The 25,557-nt window shown below is 40.0% G+C and overlaps 1 pseudogene; it reads right to left on the bottom strand.

Moving 5' to 3' along the window:
• Positions 1–25,557, bottom strand: LOC142433402 (centriolar and ciliogenesis-associated protein HYLS1-like; annotated as a pseudogene).

Raw genomic sequence — 25,557 nt, 5'->3', positions numbered from 1 at the left:
TCAAACAGAAAGCCAAGTTTCACCAAGTAGGAAAGGAAAATGGCAAATATAAGAAAGAATAACTTGAAAAGATGCAAGAGTAAAATAGTTTGTACACAACTTCCATTTAAACCAGCAAATTTTGGGGAAAAGAATCAGGTTAACCCCAATGTGATTGGAGAAGGACAAGGTAAAAACAATCTTGAGGGAAAAAAGAGGGAAAGTGGGCTTTCTGAGTATGGCACCATTTTCAAGTTCATAATGAACACCCCATTGAAGGGCAGACCCTTCCTTCTCAGTTGGTACTAGGTAACTGAAGCATATATATGTACTGAGCCTTTGACAAAGCATCTGCTCTCGTACACTTCACCGGAATCCCTTCTTATGATCTTTATTAGGTAACCTTATTGAGTCCCAGTCTCGTTTGTACTCAAAGTATTGGGCTATCCGGTCTATCTTGGCCCAGTTTTGGCTTAAATGGTCTACCCTTAGTAGAATAAAGGACTTGGTTCAGCTGGCAATAATCAGGTATTGTTCATAATGTGGGGGCCCCATTCCTTCTCTTTGAAGATAGTAAAGGAGCTGATCTTGAGTAAGTCTTTGATATTCATGTAGTAGCCTAAATTTTTGTGACCTTTTATTTGGAAATTTCCTGTCTTCCCGGAACTGCAAATTCATCAGCCTTTGTCTTAAACCCCAGAGATCCACGTCATTTCTATACCAGACTGTGACTCACTGATTCATCTGTCACTAATACTTCCTGAATCCCTAACTTCCTCTACAGCACCTTTTTCTTCATCACTGGCTTTCAGAGTAAGGCTTCTGTGCCTGTTCCTGAAGTGGCATTACTTTCTACAAGTTGCAGGTGGTGTTTAAAATAGAGTTCAGTGCACCTAGTAGAGTTTCAGCATCAGATCTCCTGGTGAGGCATTTGGAGCGGGTTGTGTGCCCCACAGATCCAGGATTCAATGTCCCAGTGTTCTATGGCACTTGGCCTGAGTCCCTGTGGTATGCCTGGAATCTCAGGCCAATGTGGCTTTTTCGGTGAATATTACCAGTGATATCTCCCACCCCCAATAAGGTCCTTAAAAGTATTTTTCGTCTTTCCCCCCACCCTCCACTTGGAGGTCAGTCCTCCCCTTTTTTCTACCAGAAGACATGCACTTGTGTTCTAGTCTTGTCTGCTCCTTTTCCTCTCTCCTGACTTGACTTTCACATAAGCAACCCTCATCCCTCTGATAGGATATCTACCTGTCTGGGTGTGTGTGTGTAGATTTTAATGAGAAATTTATGGGAACTTTTACTAAACAAAAATATCAAAATGAGGCTATGGAGAACAGTGGGAGCCCAAAATCTAACTTCAGAGTATCAGATGAAGCCTCTGACAGATACCCTCTAGCCATAGGCGAGGGACCTGACAGCTTTACTACCAAAGATTGTACACTTGATTATGGTGGATCAAACCATGGTCTAATATGATACTTGGTCAGTTGACATCCCTCTTGACCCTACCTGAATTTGCTCTAGTCTCAAATATTTCTTGCTTGTTCCACGACAGAAATTTCTTCTCTGGCTTTCCTAATATTGTGATGGTCTTTTGTTTCTTACTCTTTATTTTACTTTTATATTATTAGTATTTTCCTCTTTTTGTTTCATTTTGTTTTTATTGTATCTGGTGAGTTTCCCAGTTTGTGAAGCACAGGAGTGGGTACATAGAGACAGAAACTGATGCAATGATTTATCAGCAATGGGGCTGAGGGTGGGGAGGCTGAGGGGAATTGGGAGCAAACAATGAATGTGGGAGCGAGGAGGGAGCATTAGAACTAATTGTGATGATGTATATACAATTCTTTTTTAAATGATTTAACTATGGAAGTGTATAATACGTGAATATTATATCAATAAAACTACTAAGAGAAAGAAAGAAATGAAATATGACCTATGGTTACAATAGGAGAAAGAGGAAGAGTTTTTTCCTTAAGAGGCATGGAATGTATGTTAATGGTGGAATAATTTGTAAAAGGATATCAATAATGGTTGTATATCATAAAGAGCATAATCAATGGCAATTATTTAAACATATAGAAGTTGTTGAATTGGAGAATGTTTTGTTGCCTATATTTTTGCTACAATTAAAAATAATCATTACATAAATAAAAAGATGAGACAGTTAAGTTTTATAAATAAAAGGTGATATCAAAAATATATCAATCCTTCAGTGATTGATGATGGTGTGCTTCTTCCACATGGACTTAGTTGACATCTCACTTAGATGGCTGCTGGTTTGGAGACAAGCCTTCAAGACCCCAGTTGCTATTTTATCCAATAGCCAGGTACTATCTAATTTCTTCACCACATTTTGCTTTAGCATCCCTCTCCTCCGTGTTCCCTTCCTGGAAGTGAGTAGCAAGCATGGACACAACGTAAGAACTAAGTCTTCTTAAGTTGGAACTGAGATTTAGTGTGAGCCCCAAACCATTCATAGATCTTTGTTTGTTTGTCCTATCAATTGATTCTTACTTGGGAATGAACCCAAATATCATGTCATTAAATTGTTCAATCTCGTCAAGCAGAACTGTACCATTGCTTTTGCATAATCAGTTCCCAAACACCCTATTTCCTCCTGGGGACCTTGGCATCATCTCCCTTTTATCAGGTCCCCTCCCCTGGACTCTCTCCCAACCCCCCTGTTCTGCTTTCTGTCCTTATAGGTTCATCAATCCTGCAATTACTGAAAAATAGAAAAACTTATTTCACAACTTCAAAAATAACTTCAAAACTTATTTCACAACTCCATAGCACCTCTGAGATATACCCTGATATAAGCAAATAAAAACTAAATACATCACAATAATCAGATTGTGGAGCATATAATCCAAAATTGAAGGGAGGAATTAGTATCAGAGCTTAAAATCTGAGAATCTGGTTTGCAGAAGGCTGTGAATGTCAGCAGGAGCCCAAGATTCATTGGTGGAATGATACAGGAAATAAAACTGTGGTGAACTCCCTCGATCCACAATTGAGGGATAGGAGGAAAGTGGTCACAAAATGGGGTTCAGTCAGAAGCCTGACTTGAACAGATAAAACATGTTAGCAGATTCCCCCTAGGATGCATGCCAGACCTGATCTGTTTCTAAAATCTTATATATTTGGGGGTTATATTGTTCTGTCTGGTTTTTGATTATATATATTAGGGGGTATCTCAGGAGTGTTATGTGATTGGGGGACACCCTCTTGAAGTTGTGGTATATGATTTTTCATTTTCCAGGGTATGTAAACCAGGCCTGATGAACCTATAGAGTCAGCAAGTGGAAGAAAGGTTTGGGGAGGAGGACATAAAAAAGGGTGGTTGGGTGAAGGGGTGATGGCATCAAAGGGCCCATATAGAAAAAGATTGTGGTAACAAATGAACAATTCTTCTGGGTGTGATCAAACTATGGAATGATTTGATACATGTATTAATCCCAATTAATAAAATTAAATATATATTAAAACATGAAGCAATTGTTTCTCAACCTATCATCCACCAATGGCTATATACTTCTTTCCATCTACCTAAACCTCCCCCCAAAGAATTCTGGGCTATTTCATATACATCATGTCAAAATGGCAACTTTGACATTCTCAGGGAGTCAAATTATTTTTATTTTAAATGTTGTTTGAGTTTGGGAACAAAAAGAAGTCGGAAGGGGAAAGATAAGGGTTGTAGGGTGTATAGAGTAAAGGGTTTCAATGAAATCATAGAACAGTTCTTGCTATCCCTCAGGAATGAACCAGTACATTTTTGTGATGAAAAATAAAAATTTTGATACAGCTTTCCTGACCTTTTATTCACTGTTCTTAAAACTTCTATCTAATAACCCCTGTGATTGTCCTGTGTCCCTCAAAGAAATCTATCTAGATTACCCTTTGGAATACCAAAAGGTAAATTGATTGGCTGAAACAGTCTTTGGATTAAATTTGTAAATTCAGGACTCAGCCCTGTTTATGATTCATTCCTTATCCTCATCATCCTATCTTGCTTAAAATACTGGTGAAAAGATCAGCTCTTTGAGTTAGCTGCTCTTTATTCTATGATTCTTAAAAAATTAACAATTTAAAATTGTGAATTATCTGGGAGTTTACATGTCAATAATGTCAATTTTGTGTACAGCAATTAAACCTACTTACCAAATACCTCAGTAGCTTGTCCTACTCCCTTTGGATTTCTCTTCTCCCTCTTGTAGAATACTATCTATATTCCCCTTCGTCCATGTTAACACCTATATTTCCTTTAGAACATTGCTTCATCTTACCGTCCTTGTCCTACTGGCCCTGGCAATCAGCAGAATTTATTTTCTTTGGTATAAAATCTTTTATCTTGTCCTTTTATGATTGACTAATTTCTCAAAGCATACAGTTCCCTATATCTACTTATACCATGACATGTTTCCATAGTCCCATCATTATTTTTCAGCAATATATTCCATTGTATGTGTTTATTGGAGTTTCTTTATCCATTCTTCTACAGATGAGTGTTTAGGTTGTTTCCAGCTTCCTGCTACTGTAAGAAGTGCTGCAATGAGCATGGACAAGCATATGCTTCGTGATGTAATGATGCTTATTTCTTTAGGGGATATACCTGGCAGAGGGATTGCTGGATCACCATTTATTTGTCTGTCAGTATTGTGGTGACTTATATGTTACTGTGATGCTCAACGCTATGTCACTGATATTTCAAATGCCAGCTGGGTCAATCAAACTGAACAGGTTTCAGCAGTTTCCAGACCAAAACAGACCACAAAGAAGGAAGAGACTGTGCATCTTTTAGGAAGTTGCCACTGAAGACCTTATGGACAGAATCTAAACACTGTCAAATACTGGAAACTGCATCGGATGAAAAGAAGTTCTCAATATAATCACATGGCTGGAGTCAAGCCTGTGCGAGTAAAGCCTTAGGAACCTTCATTTGCGGATGGTGCATAACTCAAAATGAGAAGAAACGGTTGCAAACAACAATTAAAATTGGAGTTTGGGCTGTACAAAGTATGAAACTAGGAAAACTAGAACTTGTCAAAAATGAAACGGAATACATAAAAATGGACATTCTAGGTGTTTGCTGTTGTTTTCTGTTAGGAGTCATTGAGTCAGTTCTGACCCATAGAGGTCCAATCCACAACAAAACAAAACACCGCCTGGTCCTGCACTATCCTCACAATTGTTCCTGTATCCAAGTCCTGTGTTGCAACCACTGTGTCAATCCGCCTCCTTAGGGTCTTCTTCCTTTTTGCTGGTCTCTATTGTACCAAACACAATGTCCTTGTTTAAGGACATGCTCAGAGTATGGAAGATGAAGTCTCATCATTCTTAGGCATTAGTGAGCTGAAATGGACTGATATTGGCCATTTTGAATCTGAAAATATTATGTTTTACTATACTGGGAATGGAACAAGAGAAATGGCTTTGTATTCATCATCATAAAGGACATTTCAATTGCTAACATAAAGTACAATGTTGTCTGTGATAGGATTATCATCTATCCATATTCAAGGAATACAACTATTATTAAAATTTACATAGCACCCATCAAAGCTAGTAATAAAAAGTTGAAGATTTCTACCAAAGCCTTTAGTCTGAATTGTTCCATTATCATATTTTTTTAATATTTGAACCTATTGTTGCAACCAATGATAATTACCATGGATTTAAGTACATTAAATGCACCAATCAAGATGTAAAGAGTGATATATTGGATTAAAAGTCAAAAACACGATTCATCTATATGCTGTCTAGAAGATACATTCCTAAGGCACAAAGAAGTTAAAATAGAAATTCTGGTGAAAAAAATCCATTCAAACAATCATCAAAAGAGAGGAGGTGTGGCAATTTTATTATCGGACAAAATAGATTTTAACTCAAAGCCCATTGTAAGAAACAAGGAGACTACTATATAATGATCAAAGGAATTTAAAATATATAAAATTATAAATATCTATGCACTTAAGAAGCCCTAAAATTTATAAATACTGACAGAGTTGAAGGGAAAACAGGTTTAAAATAATTGTTGGAGACTTTAATATACCACTTTGGATAAAAGAATAAGCAATTATAAAGAAGATACATACAGATATAGATAATTAGAAGAATATTATTAACCAACAGAACCCACCTGACATGTATAGAGCACACCAAATATAGAGCACACACAAGATTGAAGGCAGAAGAAAAGGGCAATTTTTTGTTTCATTTAGAGAGCTTTGAGTTTATGCTAATAGTAGTGAAATAATTTGGAAAATTTTACCAATAATGCTTATATAACATGAAGAATGCAATCAGTGTCACTAAATTATGCATAGAAACAAAAACGTACTCTCAACAAGTCAATTCCAACATATGGTGACCCTATAGGACAGAGTAGAACTGGCCCTTTAGATTTTCAAGGCTGTAAAATTTTTTTCTTTTTAAAATCATTTTATTGGGGGCTTGTACAACTCATCACAACCCATACATATATCCATTGTGTCGAGCACATTTGTTGCCATCATCATTCTCAAAACATTTTTTTCTGCTTCAGCACTTGGTATCAGCTCCTCATTGCCCCCACTCCCCGAACCTCCTCCCTCTTGAACCCCTGATCATTTATAAATTATTATTTTGTTATGTCTTATACTGTCCGATGTCTCCCTTCACCCACTTTTCTGTTGTCCGTCCCCCAGAGAGGGGGTTATATGTAGATCATTGTGGTCGGTTCCCACTTTCTCCCCCACCTTCCCCTTCCCCTCCTGGCATTGCTACTCTCATTATTGGTTCTGAGGGGTTTATCTGTCCTGGATTCCCTGTGTTTCCAGTTCCTATCTGTACTAGTGTACAACCTCTGGTCTAGCCAGATTTGTAAGGTAGAACTGGGATCATGATAGTTGGGGGTGGCAGGGTGGAGGAAGCATTAAAGAACTAGAGGAAAGTTGTATATTTCATTGGTGCGACACTGCACCCTGACTGGCTCGTCTCCTCCCCAGAGCCCTTCTGCAAGGGGATGTCCAATTTCCCACAGATGTGCCCTGGGTCCCCACTCCGCACTTCCCCTCATTCACAATGCTATGAGGGTTTTTTTTTTTTTTTTTTGGTCTTTGATGCCTGATACCTGATCCCATTGTCACCCGTGATCACACAGGCTGGTGTGCTTCTTCCATGTGGGCTTTGTTGATTCTTAGGGAGATGGCCGCTTGTCTATCTTCAAAACTTTAAGACCCCAGATGCTATATCTTTTGATAGCCGGGAACCATCAGCTTTCTTCACCACATTTGTTTATTCAGGTAGTTAGTTCATTGTGCCAACCTGGCCGATAAACACATGTGGAGGTAATTGAAGGGTGGATGGATAAATGGCTCGGTGAGCCTCGTCTTTCTAGTTCTCGGGTCTCTTGCTTTGTGATAGTCGGACCAGGGTGCAGCTGCCTTAGCCAGTTCCCTGATTCAGCTCGCAAGACTCACTTCCTACAAGACATTCCCAAGGAGAAGCCGCATGGACCGACCCCGATGAAGCTCTGAGTGCTGGAGTAGCCATGTGGAAACCCCTGATAACACTGAGGTGCTTACACGTTCACAGATTTGGCTTTCATCCTGCAGTCAGCCTCATTGCATGTGTTTTGTGAGATGAAGGAGGACTTTGTGGATTGGTGTTGGACATATGGGCTAATGTTGGACTTGTGAGCTTGGGCAGCACTGGGTTGGGATGTTTTCTTGATGTGCACTCAACCTTTATATAAAACTCTCTCTTAAATACAAGAGTTTCTGTGAATTTGTTTCTCTAATGCACCCGCTTTGTCTTCAATGATCGTGTTGGGAAGGTGAGCATCATGGAATGCCAGTTTAGTAGAACAAAGTGTACTTGCATTGAGGGAGTACTTGAGTGGAGGCCCAATGTCCATCTGCTACCTTAATACTAAACCTATAAATATATGTCTATAGATATATTTCCCCATCATCATATAAAATATATTTACATATGTACATGCCTGTATTTAGACCTCTATATATGTATGCGCTTTGCCTCCTAGTTCTTTACTCTATTTCCATTTACTTTCCTCTTGCCCCACTATCATGTTCAGCCTTTATTTGGGTTTCAGTAATTCCTCTTGGTTACATTACCCTTGATTAAGCCCTACCGGGCCTCCTACACCCTCCTCGCCATTGATTTGGGATCACTTGTTTCTCCCTTGTCCCTAAGGTTGTTAACACTGCTTCCTTTCCCCTGCCTCCTCCTCTCCCATGTCCCCCGGGATCCATCAACAAAGCAAAACAAAATTTGGACCAGAACTGCCAATCTTGTGGTTAACATATGAAAAACCCATTATTCCATGAGAGCTCCATAATTATACATTTAAAAACTATTTAATTGACTTAGGTTTTGTTTGGGATATTTTCATCACAACAAAGAAATGCCATCTGAGATTCCTTATAGAAATTTCCAGCAAAAACAGACTTTACAAGTTTTGTATAACCAAATTACCCATCGCTTCATTTTGCTTTGAGAGTTTTCTTTGATTAAAAGAGGAATAATTGTAAAGAGAAAATTTATGTTTCAATAGAAAATTTTACCACACTTGTGGGTTATCAGATACTGAAATCCACATGAAAAGAAGCGGAATACAATCAGAGAAAGTACCAGAAAATGAAGCGGTCCCCCTAGAGAGTTGAGAAGGGCCACCTTAAGCATAGATAAGATACACTTAGCTCTGGGAACAAAGCGGGTCCCCCTCTCAAGACAAGAAGGGACACTGTAGAAGGGAGTGCTTCTAGTCTTTATATGGCACTTTCAAATGGGAGACAGTTGCCACGCTGCAAATGGTCAAGCAACTTTTTAATAGTTTTTAAATAGTTACTCAGTCAGTCCTTGGGTCTCCCGAATCTTTTTTCCCCCCCAGTTTATCTGAGCTGCTGCTCTGGGTCGGCATGTCTCATAATGTTTCCAGATTACCGCCAAGTATAATCCGGAGTCAGCACTTACATTAGGGCCTGACTTCAAAGTTAAGGTATTTTCCAAGCCAGTTCTCACAGACTCCTTTGTTTATAACTTGCTTCACAGGTTCCTTTGTTCATTCTCTTAGCAAGGAGGACAGAAGCCCCTGTTCCATCCCTGTCATTCCTTCCTGAAGAGAGCAGGGAAATGGGTAAATAAGTGAAGGGTGATATGGCTAGCTCATGCTGATAGGAGGCATAGTTGTCCTATGGGTCCTATCTTTTCCTGACCTTATGCTTTATCCCTTTAGGGAAAACGAACCATGAAACACTGGGCAGATCTTCTCTGAGGAAGATGGTTGCAGCCTGACAGATGCGTCATAAAGGCTGATACCTACTCACAATCATCATCTCTATATGGACCCATTTAAGCATAGAAGACACAAATTTTACGAGAGTGCTAAATAAGAACAGGTCAAAAACTAGTAGTAGGATTATCAAAGCAAGGGCTCTTAAAGTGTAAGAGACAACTCAGGAAATTAAACTAGAATGTATGGATTTATGTATGCAGCGTCATCCCACCAAGCTAAAGAGTAGAGACAGATGTATTACAAGTGCTTTTTGCTCAGATGCCGATGATCTGAGAAAGTGGTAGGGAAGACATTAATAAGCCACTATAACAGCTCATCTCAAGTTTCCAAGTATAGAAAAGAGAAGGGGATGCAAATGGCATGGGGTTGAGGTCATGTTTGGTTGAATTGCCCCCTGAACTTCTTGAAGTTCTTGGCATTTATTCTTTCTGCTAATTGCACTCACTGGAATTCAGATGTCATATGTAAGGTCCAGATACATTGGCTTCACTCTGGTTTTGAGAGAACAACTTCAGCACTTTTTAATGAGTCAACTGAAACGATATGATTGATTTACATATCTCCATTTCCCTTGGTCAATTTCAAGAAAAGACGGGTTATGACAGTTAGTGTTGCTTGACTCTTACACTTTCATATGTCCTACACTGTAATTAATCCTTCTCTTATAATGAATGCATTCACTTCTCTTATCTCATCAACTTCTCTCCAAACAACTTACTGAATATCTTCAAGTTTCTTTTATCATCATTCACATTTTGCATGACCAGACACTTTAAGACAGAACTATTATTCAACTCCTTCTCTGTATATCGACAACTTACTCTGACCTGCCATTTATTATGTCCATCTGAATTCTTTTTTATTGCTAATTTTTACATTACAAACTAAGCAATCGCTGAATGTGAAAATTTGATCACTTTTAATTAAATGTCACGTAAGTGTTGTGTCTAAACAGAACTCCTTCTTTTCTGTTTCACTTATGAACACCAACTTCCATGGCTAATGCAGCTGTTTGTGAGGGTGGGCAGTGAGGAGGCAGATGTCTCCTCCAACTCTCAAAAAGACCCAAACTCACTGTCAGCAAGTCACTGCAGACCCACTGTGGGTTTCTGAAAATGTAACTGGGTATTTTTGGTTTGTTTCTTTATTTCAGTCATTTTCTTAGAAAGCCCAGTCTTTCTCCCATAGAGCTGCTGGTAGTTTTCAATCACCGACCATGTGGATCACAATCCAACTCATAACCATGCACCAGCAGGACTCCTCAAGCTATAGAAGTTAAATCTATTCAGCCTTTCTGCTCAGGTTTCTGCTTCTTAAAGCGAAGTTTCAAACCTTCCAAGGGTTCAGTTGTACAGGTCTTTGCCTTGATTGGATGAGTTCATGTCAGGGCTTTGGGATGCTTTAATTCAAGAGAAATATATCCATGTCTTCACTCCTTGAACTTTGACTGCTGTTGGGGCAGATAACAACACCTATTTAGGTGCTTCCTAGATTGGTTCCAATGGCTGCTGAGGACACTACTCTTTTAAACTTTTTACAAGAACCCAATCTCTGGGCTTCATAGGAGATTGGATGTCTAATGGAGTTGGTCCTGGGGCTACTTTCTTGCCATAGTCTAGCAAGGCTTGCTGTACTTTTCTCAGGTCTTCAGCATGTTTTAGAAACTAACTTACCTCATTAACTCTTAATACCTGTATGGAAAATGGATCTGATGTACTTGCCCAAAAGTGAAGCAAAGAATTATTTAGGAACAATTAAAATCTGATGTGAAAATAAAGAGCCCTGCCAGGTGTAGGCCAGAAGAAATATGAGATACTCGCCTCTTAATGTCAAAAACAAAGAGGTAGGAAGAAGTCAAAAGTCCACCAAAAGATTTTAGTATTGTATATGCAGTTTCTGTGTCCAGCAAAAGTAGAAGGATTTACCGGCAACATCCACAAACCTAGAGCTCCTTGAATCTGATGCTAATGGTGTTGCTAGAGTGAGCTATGGATCTGATCCGGGGCCATCACTGGACAGGATGTGTTGTCATCAAGACTTGCTTGGGGCTGTCAGGAGCTAGATGTCTTGGAGTCCCACAGTGGAAACGGGTGGAGAGTGGCATCCCTCCCACCCCTGTGTTTGGAGAAGACCTCCTCTATGAACATTCACACTTTATATGGCCAGTCTTCCTGCAGACATAACAAAACACCCAGGGTTGGTGCCATGTAGGACAGCCAGAGTCCTCACACTGTGGAGACTTAGCCACAATAGCAGCTACAATAATTTTAACCCTTTGGTGTTTTTTCTTTTTGCCCTCCAAATCCTGGTTGTTGTACACTAAGGTTGCTGCTGTTAGGAGATCATTTGGGTCAGTGTGGGGTCCCATAACTTTACATTGCAGTTTCCTGTGAATGTCTGCAGTTGACTGATTAATAAAATGGATATTTAGATAAACTTTAGAAGCCCTGGGGGTGTAGTGGTTATTTACTGGCTGTGATTCACATGGTTGGCAGTTCAAAACCATTAGCAGCTCCGCGGGAGAAAGACTGGGCTTTTTACTCCTATAAACAGTTAACAGTCTCAAAAACCCAACTACACGGGGTTGCTAGGAATCAGCATTGACTCGATGGCAGTCGCTTTGGTTTGTGTAGACAAACTTGTCTATCAGGTGTTTCTGGATCTACATTGGTAAGTCTCTGAATTGCCTCCACTAGACAGTTTCTGAAAACTGTAAGGCTCTCACCTTGCCCTGGACTACTTCAGCTAATTTTGAATAATTCACAGCTTTATTTGAATGTTTTCATTTCTTCTATTAGGCAGGTTTGCATGTAATCTCAAGGTGCCCTCCCTTCTACCCCTGCCTGACCCTTCTGTTGTGGGACAGCTGTGGCTCCATCAACTAAGTTTTTATTTGGAGCATGCATTCAATCAACTCTGTGCCCAGCAGCCCCAATAATGTGTTGTTTCTCATCAGTGCTTCAGCAATAAGAGGACCATGAGATTCTTAAAGGTCAAATAAAGAGTGATCCTTTATGTTACTAAAGGGAACATGATATTTCCAGTACTTTGTGCTGCTTCTTGTAGGGTGCACAGTGTGGGATAGAGGGTTCCCCCAATTCCTTGAATTAAAGTTAGGCTAGCTGCAGCCTTATTATCAGTGGGAGCTGTTGGTTTCTGTGGATTTGCTAAAGGAGAACGTTTCTCGGGGACTCCACTCGGGATGGTTTAGCTGGTACTCAGGGAAGCCTTTTTTGCACAGGTTTCTGTGCTCTCAGAGGAGCATGAAGGCCTGCCTGCACAAGGTACTTCACTCCATTTGCCCTCATGTCGACAAACAAATGTAATTAAAAGATGGTATTTTAACTCAGAAATCCATGGACTGTCCAGGCTTCAGAACCTCCAAGATGGTATAAGGGTCAAAGGATGTTATAAAACAAAATAATTGTTTTTCTGCTTCAAGTTATCTAAAGACAACTATGGTTGTTTCCAGTGTTTCAGCAGGCATCCTAAAGTGCTCACTCTGGAGTCAATCATATACTTGATGATGAAGATGTATCACACCTACTGCTGTTATCGCTGTAGGGTCTATCTCAATCCATTTCAGGGCCCCAGATGTGGGTTGGTTCTTGGACTGTTGCCTACAGGGGAGTTAGCAAGCTCCAAGCCCGTGCGACCGGTGTGCGGTTTGTTAGTGTCCAAAGATAAGTTTAACTCACACACACATATGCACACAGCATTGAAGAGTTTATGTTAGTCTGGGAAGACTACAGAAGCAAATTCATAGATGCTCTTATGTGTATAAGAAAGAGGTTTATATACAAGAGCAATTGAATATTGGGAACACATCCCAGCCCAGTCCAGATCAAGTCCTTCAGTCCAATATTAGTCCTTAAGTCCAATACCAATCTATAAATTCCTCTTCAGACTCACTGAAAACATGCAATGACACCAAATGCAGGACGATCACAGGCCCATGGGTGGAAACTCCTGTGAATTCAGTGACAGTGTAAACACCTGAGCCCTGGCAGGGGTCTTCATGTGGCTAGTCCAGCTCCGAGGCTCTGGCTGCCATCAACCTGTCTCTATGTGGCTTGCCAACAAGAATGTTTCCCAGAGACTGAGCATGTGTTCCGCCTCCAGCGAGCTATGTATCTCCTTAGTGCCTCCAAATGAGGTCATCAAGCTATGACCTGATCGACAGACTAGACTCCACCCCTTCACTCTCAATCCCCAAACTGACACCAGATTATGTAATGACCACAGAGCTAAACCACAGTTTTATTAAAATGGAGTCACTTAAAATGAAATAAATCAGATCATCCTCTCAAGTTGAGAAGAACCATCATAGGCATAGATAAGATTCAATTCGCTTTGGGAGCAAAGCAGGTACCCCTCTCAAGTCGAGTAGGGATGTTGTAAAGGGAATGCTTGTAGTCTTTCAAATGGAAGGGGGGTGCCGATCTGCAGATGGTCAAACAACTTTCTAATTAGTTTTAGTCTGTCCTTGGGTCTCATGAATCATTTCTTTCAGTTTTATTTGGGTTGGCTGCTGCTCTGGGTTAGAATATGAGGGGGTCCCCAATATAAACCATATTTTTTTCTTCAAAGCTATGTATTTCATTTTTTAAATTTGAGGCTCCTACAGCTTTTATAAAACTCCATGTATCAATTGTGTCAAGCATATTTGCACATATGTTGCTATCATCATTTTCTTAACATTTACTTTCTATTTGAGGCCTTGGTATCAGCAATTTTTCCCCTCCCCCCCCTCTAACCCCCTTGAATCCTTGATAAATTATAAATTATTGTTTTCATATCTCACACCAACCACTGTCTCACTTCACCCACGTTTCTGTTGTTTGTCCCCCTTGGGAGGGGGTGTGTTATGCATCAATCATTTTGATTGGTTCCCCCTTCCTCCCCTCTTCTGCCACCTTCTCCCTACCCTCCTGGTATCAATACTCCCATTTTGGTTCCTGAGGGGTTTATATGACCTGGATTCCATGTGTCCTGAACTCTTATCTCTACCAGTGTATATGCTGGTCTAGTCAGAACTGAAAGGTAGGAGTGGGGTCATGATAGGGGGTGATGAGGAAACCTCAAAGAACCAGAGGAATATTGTGTGTTTCATCAGTGCTATATTGCACCCTGGTTGACTCATCCCTTTCTTGTGACCTTTCTGTGAGGGCGTCTCTGCTCTGACCCCCCTCCTTCTCAACAATATGTTTTTTTGTTTGTTTGTTTTGGGTCTTCTGATGCCTGTTATTTGATCCAGTCAACACCTCATGATCGCACAGGCTGGTGTGCTTCTACCATGTGGGTTCATTGCTTCTCTTTTAGAGGGCCTCTTGTTTAACTTCAATCCTTTAAGACCCCAGATGCTTTATCTCTTGATAGCCGGGCACCATCAGCTTTGTTCACCACATTTGCCTATGCAACCATTTTTCTTCAGTGACCATGTCGGGAGAATGAGCATCACAGAATACCGGGTTGGTGAACAAAGTGTTCTTGCATTGAGGGAGGGCTTGAGCAGAAGCCCAAAGTCTTCCTCACTGTATTGCAATATAAATATATGTCCATAGGCCAATGCCTCTATTTCTATGAATTAATATATTTACTTATGTACATATGTACATTTATATCACTATCCATAACTTTGTGTCCTAGATTTTTCCGTTTCCTTTTACCTTCCTCCTGCCCCACCATCATGCTAGACTCCTCTCAGCTAGATTGCTATTGCTCCACCACCACTAGGATCTCTATGTCCTCTTCATTGTTGATTTTAATTCCTTAGTTGTTCCCCTGTCTATGGTTTTGTTTGCTTACCACTACCTTCCCCCGCCTCCTTCTCCCCCCCCCACCTCCCACCTCCCACCATCCCTCTGGAACCATTGCTTCTCGAGCGTGTTTCCTTTGCCTATCTTATATAGGCAGGCAAAACAACAATAATGGAGACAAAATGAGCAGTAAGCAAAAGATTAAGAAAAAGAGAAAAATTAAAAACAAGCATAAAAATGAAAAAAAACTTATGTCCGTTGACTTTTATGACTATCTCCCGACCAGTCCCTAGGGGGCTCTGGGAACTGCCCCCTCCTAGCCTGAAGACTATTTTGGGGGCTCCTCAGGGGCTTTGAAGCTTTGTTTTCCTCCAGTTGCTGATCTCTTATGTTCCCTTCTTGTTCCTCCTCACTGTTGGGAGGTTTAACCAGACTCACTCACCGCTGTGTGTCTCCAGTATTGTCCTCTGTCGTGGTATGCTTTAGCAAAGCGACATCCTATCTCAAGGTGTCTTGGGCCCTGCAGTGCTCTCTGTGCCTTAGCAGCTCCATGCAGGAAGTCACCCTCAGGGCGTGGTGTGCCAGTGTGGGGTCTAGTCCCTCACTCTCTCCTTTTCCTTTTTGGTTTGCATCTGTGTGGTGTAGCAGGCCCTCTCGCCAAACTGAAGGTTTAGTGTTGTCAAGTTAGTTTGGTTCTGATTGGTGCTGACCCTGTATACCTCTCTGTTTATGAGTTGTTCCATGTGGTTACATTGTCCAAAATGTTTGGCGTGCTGTGATGTGGTCTGCACTGACACTCCAATTTCTATGGAGACAATACATAAACAATACCCTCCTCCTGGGTGGATTCGTGTCCTGTTCCCCAACGCCATTGTCTCCTTTTTCCCCCTCCCTTCACCCCATCCTCTTTCCCTTTCTTTGTGTTGGGATGACATGTACATCCTTGTGTTTATCTGTCCCCACACCTGATTGTCTGTATGTCAACCATATACTGTGAGATAGGTTACTTTCCTTCTCTACCTACTGTACTTATTTTACTTACTTCAGTGGACCTATGTTCTACTTGTCTTTTTGTGATTGGCTAACTTAGCATAATTTCCTCCAACTCATCCCATGAACTGATATGCTTCATGTGGTCATCAGTGCTTTTTAGTGATGCATAGTACTCCATTGTGTGTATGTGCCGGAGTTTTTAAATCCAATAGTTTCTCAATGGAAATTTTGGTTGTTTCCAATTCTTTGCTATTGTGAATTGTGTCACAATAAACATTGGAGTGCAGACGACTGGTCATGATCTATTTCTTACCTCTTCTAGGTATATGCTCAGTAGACGGATTTCTGGGTCATAAGGTAATTACATTTCCATTTGCTTTAAATATCACCAGATCACTTTCCACAGAGGCTGTACGTGTCTACATGACCAGCAGCGGTGGAGGAGAGTTTCTATCTGGCCACATCCCCTCCAACATCTGTTGCTCTCTGATTTTCTGATTTGGGCTGTCCTCGGGGTATTATGTCGTATCTCAGTTGTTCTAATTTGCATTTCACTGATGGCTAATGATCTGGAGAAAATATTTTCTCATATGTTTATTGGGCATTAGGGCCTTCTCCATAATGAAACTTCTGTTCAGGTTTTTTGCCCACTTCTGCGGGGGGTTAACTATTTTCTGAAATTTTTCAGTATAGGATTTTTCAGTATTGTAGATTTAGTAATAAGCCCTTTGTCTGTGTGTCATTGCTAAAAATCCTCTTGCAGTCTGTGGGTTCTCTTGTTACTTATTATCTTGGTGTTTTATCCTTAGTGTATCCTATTTGTAGATTTCTGCTTCATCTGTGTCTGTATCCTTCCCTATTTCAGTTATTCTAGGTATTCTCTGTGCCAAGGTTCTTAAGTTTGTCCCGATTGTTTCTTTGATGGTCCTGATAGTTTGGAGTTTTACTTCTATGTCTGTGATCCACCTGAGTTTGTTCTTGTGCATGGGGTTACACACTCTTATGCTATCTTTTCAGAACTTCTAAATATAAAGCTTGATTAACAGTCTGATCTGGTGGAACGAACTCCAAATGCACTATGAACCAACATTTTCATCTGTTTAGGAAATCAAAAGATGTTCAGAACAAGGTTTGTTATCAATCAACATGTTACCTTTTATGAAATGAAAAACCATGCATACACTTGTTTTTCCCATAGCATTGTCTTTGTAAACTGTGTTCACATCACAACAGTTTCTCCACCATTTTTCCTAAGCAGGAAACAAAATTTCACAGTGGCACATTGTTCTCTTAAATTGGCCATCACAGAAAACAAAGTTTGAGTGAAACTGCTTTTACGAAAAAATTCACTGTGACCGAAGAGAACCTTCCCAGGCGATGCCACTGGGTACATTAACTCAGAGCGATTTGCTTGATGCTTGCCTAGTGCCAAAAATATGTATTATGAAAGCTCTGTTCCACCCAGCACAATTCTGGGATTTTTTTGGTTATCCTCTTGTATTTCAGAATGTTTCAGGATTATCTCCGAATACAGTCCTGAGTCAAATTTTCACCAGGGCTTGGTTTCAAGGTCAAGGTATTTGACAAGCCAGTTCTCACAGAATCCTTTGTTTATAACACATTTCACAGAGTCAGTTTTCCTTCCCTTAGCAAGCAAGGCAGAAGCCCCTATTCTGTCCCTATCAGTGGCCACTACACCATTCGGGGACCTTTTAACGTTTTATTTTAAATTAGTAGCCTTCTCCTCATGACATATATGACTCATGGATGTTCTCTTGCTTATGTTTGACAAGGGCATAGTAAGACTCTCCAAATTCACCTACTTTGCTTCATAAATAAATGAAACTGCTTAGTGCCACTGATCCATCAGAAACAAAATGTTAATCAATAAATTTTGGTTAAGTTTCTCTCCTTCCCACAAATCACTGAGCTTTAACCCACTAGTTGCCTAAGGCAACAAGTAAACTTATCCTTAAAGCCCATCAAAGGAAAAAAAAGTAAAGCTAAACATTCTCTTGTTTACTATCCCTTAATGCTACTCTTTCACCCTACTTTTCCACATCTATGTTTCTCTGGTCTTCTGTACTTTCAGTCTATATAAAAGAAAAATATATTTTTCCTAAGACTTGAGACATTTGCTGGTCTTATTGTCACAATCTTCTCCCTGGTAATGCAAGTCTCTTTGAAGTTACAATGGACTTTCCTTATTATAATAGCCCCATTTCATCTTTCTTCCTGAATAGATCCTCTAACTATCAAATTCTAGATTTTGATTTGTTTGACATGTGTGTGGCTCTATTATAACAATAATTCTAATCTTTATTGTTAAAGGAAAAATATAATTGGTATCCTCATGGCAAAAGTAAGGGATCAATATAAGTACATCACTAGAAGGGCCCCTAAGCATGATGATATAGACTTTTGAATCTCTTGTCAGGAAGAATTTTTATAAATATGAATGTGTAGTGAGCCACCTTCCTTCAAATGTATATTTTGTAATCAGATATAAAGGAAGAGCAAAGGGCATAAGGGAAAGTGGAAAGAAAGGATGACCACTGAAGATAGTGGAGTAGAGAATGTAGAATGGTGGAAGATAGAATAAAAGAAGTGGAGGAAGACAAATGAGAATGAAGAGGAAGTGAGTCCTATTTATTTCCATGTCTTGAATCTTTTAATTTTTATTATTGAAAAGGGGATATATGAATAATATAATTTTCTATTTATTTTTTAATTACTTTTATTGGGAGCTCCTACATCTCTTATCACATTCCATTCATTCATCCATCATATCAAGCACACTTGCACATATGCTGTCATCATTTTCTAAGCATTTTCTCCCCACTTGAGCCCTTGACATCAATTCCCCATTTCTTCCCCTCCCTTCCCCTCCCACCCTCCCTCAAGAACCCTTGATAAGTTATAGATTATTATTTTCATATCTTACATCATCCTACATCTCCCCTCACTCACTTTTCCGTTGTTCATCCCCCTGGGAGAGGGTTATACATTGATCCTTGTGATCAAATCCTACTGTCTCCCCCAACTTCCTCTAATGCTCCTGGTATCTCTAGTCTCATTGTTGCCCCTGAGGGGTTTATCTATTCTGGATTTCCTGTTTTGCGGGCTCTTAACTGTAAAGTGTGCATGTTTTGGTCTAATCTGATTTGTAAGCTAGAATTGAGGTCATGCTAGTTGGGGGAAGGAAGCATTAAAGAACTAGAGGAAAGTTGTGTGTTTCATCAGTGCTATACTGTACCCTGACTGGTTCATCTCTTCCTTGTGAACCTTCTGTGAGGGGATTTCCACTAGTCTGCAGATGGGCATTGGGTCTCCACTCCAAGCAACCCCCATTCACATTAGATATGATTTTGTTCTGGGTCTTAGATACCTGATATCTGATTCCATCGACACCACAGGATCACACAGGCTGGTGTGCTTCTTCCATGTGGGATTTGTTGCTTCTGAGCTAGGAGGCCACGTGTTTATCTTCAAGCCTTTAAGTCCCCAGATACTATATCTTTTGGTATCCAGGCACTATCAGCTTTCTTCACCACATTTGATTATACACCCATTTTGTCTTCAGTCATCCTGTCAGGAAGATGAGTACCACAGAATGCCAGATTATTAGAATAAAGTGTTCTTGTGTTGAGGGAGTACTTGAGTTGAAGCCCAATATCCATTTGCAACCTTAATTCTTTACATATGAGTACATAGTTAACATATGTGATTGCATAGCTCTATTCCCTTCTCGTTATACATATATATACACAAATATATAAATATATTTACATATGTACATGCTGTATCTAGACCTCTATAAATGTCCTTTGCCTCCTGCTTCTTTTCTCTATTACCTTTTACTTTCCTTTTGTTCCACCATCATGTTCAGCCTTCATTCAGGTTTAGTAATTTCTTGCTGCTACACTGCCCTTGATTAAGCCCCACTAGATATCATATGCCCTTTTCTCCATTGATTTTAGTTCACTTGTTGTTCCCTTGTCCCTGGGTTAGCTCCACCCACCCTTCCTTTCTCCTATCTCCCCTTCTCCTGTATCCCCCCAGAATCATTGGTCCTGTTCTTTTCAACTCTAAATTGTTTATCCTGCCTATCTTACCTAGATAGACCTACAGACATTAATAAGCACAAAACCCAGGCAAAGCCAAACAAAACAACCAAGGAAGTCAAGCCCAACACAACAATAACAACAACAAACAAAATAAAAACAACGAAAAGATAACCACTGACAAAAATGGAAAAGCTTACACATATACCAAGGTCTGTTTGTTGGCCTTTACAAGTGTTTTCCAGTCGAGTCTGATGGGGTGCCACACTCTGTCTCCAAAGTCTATTTTTGGCATTCCCCACAGATTTCATCAATTTGCTCCCCTTGCTACTCTGTTGTATGCTCTTAGTGTTTTGCCCCAGTGTAATGGGGTTAGATTGTAAACAATTTTGCACTATGTCTCCAGTATTATCCCCCATTGTGCTTTGCTTTAGTGAGGGATGTCGTGTCTCGTGGTGGGGCCAGCCCTATGGTCCTCTCTGTGCATTGTCTGCTCTGAGCAGGAATATCATTCTTGGGGCTTGGTAGGCCAGATGTTTTCCCATCCCTCTCCATTCCTTTTCATTTCTCCTGTATGCTCTTATCAGAAGTACCCCTCTCCCCAAGCTGTAGCTTCAGTGCTGTACTCTGAAGTGCATTCTTCTGGGGGATGCAGGGTGTCCACATAGCTGGGATTGGGGCCAGCCCCGCAGACCTCTGTATTGGTTCCCTGGTATATGCTGGTAAGTTTTATTCAATTCTTGGTGCTTCGGGTTGAAGCCTCATCTCTCTCTCCCGCTCCTGTGTAGATATAAACAGTACACTCCCCTTTGGTGGATTACTGCCCTGCTCCCTGCCCTACCCAAGTCATTTTTTAAACTTATCTCTTTCTTTCCCCTCCTTTTTAGTTGGCTGCCATATATATATCCCTGGATTGGGTTTGGCCCCTGCTATAGTAGCTGGACGTCACGGCAGGAATATATGTATATAGTAGCTTCGCCCCTATGCCCCATTTTTTTAAGATTACCTCAGTGGGCTCATGTTGTACTTGTCCTTTTCTTACTTCACTTAGCATGATTTGTGCTTTTCTTACTTCACATAGCATGATTTCCTCCAGTACTTCCCATGTGGCAATGTGCTTCATGTGCTCATCATTGCTTTTTAGGGATACGTAGTACTCCATTGTATGTATGTACCACAGTTTTTTAATCCATTCGTCTGTGGATGGAAATTTGGGTTGTTTCCAAGTCCTTGCAATTGTGAACTGTGCCACAATGAACACTGGTGCACAGAGGTCTGACCATGGTTTGTTTCTTGCCTCTTCTGGGTAAATGCCCAGTAGGGGGATTGCTGGGATGTATGGTGGCTTAATTTCCATTTGTTTTAGATATCGCCAAATTGATTTCCATAATGGCTATACATACCTACAGGTCCACCAGTAGTGGATGAGAGTTCTTATCTCGCCACAGCCCCTCCAACACTTGTTACTTTTTAAAAATTGGGCTATTGTTGAGGGTATTAGCTGGTATCTCCTAGTTGTTTTAATTTGCATTTTCTCATATGGCTAATTATAGGGAACATTTTCTGATGTTTATTGGCCATTTGGATTTCTGCCCTTGTGAAATTTATGTTCATGTCCTTTGCCCACCTCTTTAGTGGGCAGTTAGTTTTTTCTTATTACAAGCTTGCAAAGTATTGTAGATTTTAGTAATAAGGCCTTTGTCTGGTGTGTCATTGCTAAAGATGTGTCCCCAGTCTGTGGACTCTCTTATTACTCTCTTGGTGAATTCATTCGATTTACACAGGTGATTTACCTTCAGTATAGCCCACTTCTCAATTTGCAACTTCTCTGTATTTGTATCCTTCCTTTTTCCAATAGCCTATGTATTCCTTGTGCCAAAGTTCTCAGGTTTGTCTCAATTCCCTCATTAATGGCTCAAATAATTAAAAGTTTTACCTCAAGATCTGTGATCCACCTTGAGTTTATTCTTGTGAATGGAGTGAGGTAAGGGTCTTGTTTCATTTTTCTGCAGGTAGATATCCATTTTTTTCTTGCATGATTTATTGACAAAGGCATCCGCTATCCGTTCGATATTTTGGGGGGCCCTTATCAAAAATCAGTTGCCTGTATGCTGATGTTTTTATTTCCAGGTGTTCAGCTCTTTTCCATTGGTCTGAATATCTGTCGTTACACCAGTACCACACTGTTTTGACTACTGTGGCCGTAGAATATGTGCTAAAGTCAGGTAGAGCAAGCCCTCCCACTTTGTCCTTCTTCTTGAGGAGTTCTCTGCTAAATCTGGGCTTCTTCTCCCTCCATATGAAGTTGGTAATCAGTGTTTCCAGTTCTTTGAATAAAGATGGTGGTATTTGTATCGGGATAACATTAAACTTATATAGTGCCTTGGGCAGAACTGACATCTATAATATACTGAGCCTTCCAATTCACGAGTGTGGGATATTCTTCCATTTGTAGAGGTCACTCTTGGTTTCTTGTAATAGTACTCTGTAATTTTCCTCGTACAAATCTTTTGTTTTTTTAGTCAGGTATATCCCTGCCACTCTGCCATATTCCTCTCTTGCTTCTAACAGTCCACTTGTGGAGTTTAGGGAATTTTTTATGTATAGAATCATATCACCTGAAAATAATAATTTCGCCCCTTCCTTCCCCAGGTGAATGATTTTGTTGACTTTTCTTTGTGTCATGTTGTTAGCTAGGACCTCCAGTACGATGTTAAATAGGAGTGAAGACAAGGGGCATCTCTGTCGGGTCCCCTTTTTCAGTGGGATTGTTTTCATCTTGTCTCCATTGACTATCCAGTTGGATGTTGGTTTTTCATATATAGCTTATATAATATTGAGGAATTTTCCATATATTCCTATATTCTTGAGTGTCTTAAACAGGAATGGATGTTGGATGTCGTCAAATGCTTTTTCCGCATCTATCTATATTATAATGTGGTTCTTATCATTTTTCCTGCCAATGTGGTGAATAATACTAATGGTCTTTCAAATGTGGAACCATCCCTGCATCCCTGGTATGAATCCCACTTGGTCCTGGTGAATTACTTTTTATATGTTTTTGTACTCTATTGGCCAGTATTTTGTTAAGGATTTTTACATCGATGTTCATTAGGGATATTGGTCTGTAGTTCTCAATTCTTGTGGCATCCTTGCCTGCTTTAGGTATCAGAGTTATACTGGCTTCATAGAAAGAGTTTGGGAGGTTTCCATCTTTTTCTGTGTTCTGGAAGAATTTTTGTAGGAGTGGTGTCAGTTCTTCCATGAGTGCTTGGTAGAATTCTTCTGTGAAGCGATCTGGCCCAGAGGATTTTTTTGTTGGTAATCCCTTGATGACCTTGTCTATTTTTTCCATTGCTATGGGTCTGTTGAGGTCCTTGAAATCCATCTGGCATAGTCTAGGAAGTGATTGTTTTTCCAAGTATTTGTACATGTCTTCCAAGTTGTTGAATTTGTTAAGAATACAGGCTTTCATAGTATTGTGTAATTCTCCTTTTGATTTCATTAGGGTCCATTGTCATGCTCCCTGTTTCATTCCTCATTCTTGCAATTGATGTTTGTTCCTTCATTTCTTTGGTTAGGTTTGCCAGTGGTCACTCAATTCTGTTAATCCTTTCAAATAATCAACTTTTAGCTGCATTCGTTTTTTCCATAGTTTTCTTGTTTGCCCTCTCCTGTATCTCAGCTCTGATTTTTATTATTTCTATCCTCTTGCTGTTAGTAGGATTGTTCTGTTGACTCTGCTCTAATTGGTGTAAGTTTTGTGCCAGCATATCAACCTCAAGTCTCTCTTCTTTTTACATGTGTGCATTTATTGCTATCAGCCTTCCTCCGGTAAATGCCTTTGCTGTATCCCAAAGGCTTTGGTACATCATATTTTCATTCTCATTGGTTTCTAGAAACTTCCTGATTTCATCTCTGACCGGGGTCAATATCCACTCTTTTTGCAATACACAATTATTCATCCTCCAATTGTTTGCCATTGTTTTCTTCATCTTCCTCCTGTTGATTTTCAGCCTGATGGCACAGTAATCAGAGAGAGGTGTCTGTATAATCTCTATGTGCTTCAATTGACTCAAGTTCAACTTGTGTCCCAGGATATGGTCTATCTTCAAATATTTGCCATGCGGGCTTGAAAAGAATGTGAAATTTTTTGCATTTCAGTGGAAAGTTCTAAAAATATCTTTCAAGCCAAGTTGTCCAATAGTGATGTTTAAATCTGTAGCCTCCTTGTGGTGTTTCTTTCCCAGTTATCTTTTTCAGAGAGTGGTGTATTTAAGCAACCAACTATAATTGTTTAGCCTGTGATTTCTTTTTTCATCTTTGGAGTGTTTCATTCTTGGATTTCGAGGGTCTCTTATTGGGTGTGTATATATTTACTATTCTCAATGGTTCTTGTTCTACTCTTCCCTTTAGCATTATACAGTGCCTCTCCTTGTCTTGTTATGGCTTGTACCTTGAGATCAATTGTGTCAGATATGAAGATCACTATCCCTGCTTTTTTTGCTTGCCGTTTTCTTGGTATATCTTCCTCTACCCTTTAATTCTCAACCTATTTTTCTCTGCAAGCTTGAGATGTGTGTCCTGTAGGCAGAAAATCAAGGGGTTATGTTTTCTAAGTCAGTCTTTTGGCCTCTGCCTTTTAGTGCCTGAGTTCAGGGCATTGATATTCAGCATTATTATATCCATTGGTGGACTCTGTGATGTCATCTTGTGCCTATTATGTAGGGTATTTACCTTCCTACCTATCTTCTCCGCTTGTGTTGAGTGTGTGTATGGTTTATTTTTGCCTTCTTTCAACTATTGAGACAATGCTAGCTTGGGGGTGGTTTTCTCTTTGTTGCCCTATGGGTGGAGTTGTTCTTTGTGATAGTCTCTTATCTGCATTTGGTGAGTGTTGATATTCTGCCCATACTGGATCAGCAAGGATCTTTTGTAGGGCTGAGTTTCATTGTATGTAATCATTGAGTTTTTCCTTGTCTGTGATTACTCTTTCTTCTCAGTCTATCTTAATAAATAATTTGGCTGGGTATAGTATTCTTGCGTTTGTGTTATTTTCCTTCAATTTTTGGAATATGTTACTCCATTCCCTCTTCTTCTTGATCGTGTCCACCGATAGGTCTGATCACACTCTTGTTGGGATACCTTTATATGTGACTATTTGCTTTTCCCTAGCTGCTCTTATGATCTTCTCCTTTTCCTCATAGTTATATGATTTAACTATTATGTGTATTGGGTACTTCTTGGGATTCAATCTGGGTGGTGTTCTTTCAGTCTCCGGAATGGTTGCCTGATTTTAATTTATTAAGCTGGGGAAGTTTTCTTCTAAGAATTCCCTCGCTATTTTCACTGTAGACTTCTTTGTTGTGTCTTATTCTGGTTGTCCAATTACTCCAATACCGTTCTTTTTAATAGCATCTGACATGGCTCGCAGGTATTCTTCAGCTTCTCTCAT

Source organism: Tenrec ecaudatus, chromosome X (genome assembly GCF_050624435.1).
Source record: "Tenrec ecaudatus isolate mTenEca1 chromosome X, mTenEca1.hap1, whole genome shotgun sequence".
In the NCBI taxonomy this organism is placed as follows: domain Eukaryota; kingdom Metazoa; phylum Chordata; class Mammalia; order Afrosoricida; family Tenrecidae; genus Tenrec; species Tenrec ecaudatus.
The sequence above is the reverse complement of the archived record's forward strand: the minus strand, read 5'-3'. Positions and strand labels throughout refer to the sequence as shown.